Genomic DNA, 2,055 nt, shown 5'->3' on the forward strand with positions numbered 1-2,055 from the left:
GCAGTAGCTGTTTTTACTCACATATGCACATCAGTACAGCCTGGTAGCTGTCACTGCAGTCTGTCAGGAAACCTGTTCCTCACACAGTATGAGCATTCTGGTTGGTAATTAATAAAATTCACAAGCCATAAATGACTACTGCAATATACTGCAATAATATAATACTTATAGACTGCAAGCTGCAACCTTTACTTAACCAGAGGTAGACCATTTACATCAGACAGATACACAGTATGGACAAAAGTATTGGGACTCATTCATTATTTCTCCAAAAATCAAGGATATTAAAAAAGAGTTTATTCTGCTTTTGTTGGAATAACTGTCTCTACTGTGCACGGAAGACTTTTTACTAGATTTTGGAGCATTGCTGTGAGGATTTGATTGCATTCAGCGGCATTGGATGATCATCACACCACCTCATTCCCCACTCTCCACCTCATCCTAAAAGTATTGTACATAGTTCCACTGCCTCACAGCTTATACCCCTTCAGCCCATGTTTGGCATTAGGCATAGTGCCAATAGGGTCATGTTAACCTGCTCTTATTCTATTGACAATACTTCTCTGCAGTGACTAGTTGCTAGTCATGTAATGGATGCACCCTCAAGTAGCTGAATGCGATCATTAAAAGGGGTCTGTAAACATGTAGTGTAGCTCTAGTTAGTTCAAACCAGCATTTTTTTTTTATCTAAATCAGCCGTTACACTGTCCGCAAAAGCATTTTAACTGCCAACATGGCCAGGCCAGGCCGTCCTAGCAAGTTCAGTCCAACAGCAGACCACAAAGAGGTCTCAAACAATCCTAAATTGTCATCATGGGATCTACAGGATCAGCTCTTGCCACATCTAAAGTCAAAGTACAGCATCTACCATTAGAAAGAAACCACACGTTTGATTTTAATGGGAGGTGTGCAAGGAGGAAACCCTTACTGTCAGCCAACCACGGACAGAAGTCTTCCAGGGAACACCTAAGACCAAGACCAGGACTTCGGGAACAATATGCTTCAAACAGATAAATCCAAAGTTGGATTATTTGGACACAGTAACAGAGGACACGTTTGGCGTAAACCAGACACAGCATTTGAGGAACACAAATGTTTATATTCATAGTGTTCCACTTTTTATAGGCTGTACTTTTTTAGATCTTCTCCCAAATTAGATATAATCAGCTTGAAAGATCAGCGTTTACTGGTGGAGGAACTGCACATTTAAAAAGTTTCAGAACTATGAAAAAATAAACATTTCCACAATGCAGAAACACGTGCAAGTAGGGAAGCATAATCTTGCTGGTTGTAAAATTCACATTTCTGAGCAGTGAAAGAATGCAGATTTAGAGACAGAAAGTGCTTATGCAGCAATTTCATATTCAGGTACATTTACATCATTACACATGTATAAAGCTACTAAACAACCTGCTGAAACTCAACTTTTGGTTTCAGAACCAAAGACGAAGATGGAAACAAAAAAGTGTAAATATAAAAGTTCAGTTTAATGGTAATAACTATTTATGACTGGCTTTTACTGGTTGTTTAAACGTTTGGTTTCAGAACATAGTATGCAAACAAAAATGTTCTACTAAAAAAAGGGCATCAGTTGGACGTTGGGAAGCTTCATGGTATCGGTGCTCTGTTCTGCTGATATCGATCGGCCCCGAAACCAAAATAGAAACACACACAGGTTATTGTACAGCAAAACAGTCCCCATGGAATATTATCCTGTGTTTTTTTATTATTTACTTCAGCATTATCAGAATTACATATATAGTATAGTATACTGGTGGTCTTATATAATAAATATCTAGATTTGCCTTGCATTACAACATCATATTGACAACATCAGGGTCCTAATACCACCACTGTGAAGAAATCTGACTTGAATGGCTGAATTTATTTCAAATTCTGAAAACAATATTAATAAGCTATTGCCTGTTTTGCTAAACTGTAGCCACCAGATGGAGCCAGTGTTTGCTGATCACTGAGAGCACCCTCCCCATCCTGGAGGTTTGCTTAGGCCAGGTAGCTGTCACAGTAATCCCTCAGTGATGAGCTGAGACCTCA

Source organism: Salminus brasiliensis, chromosome 23, assembly GCF_030463535.1.
Source record: "Salminus brasiliensis chromosome 23, fSalBra1.hap2, whole genome shotgun sequence".
In the NCBI taxonomy this organism is placed as follows: Eukaryota; Metazoa; Chordata; class Actinopteri; order Characiformes; family Bryconidae; genus Salminus; species Salminus brasiliensis.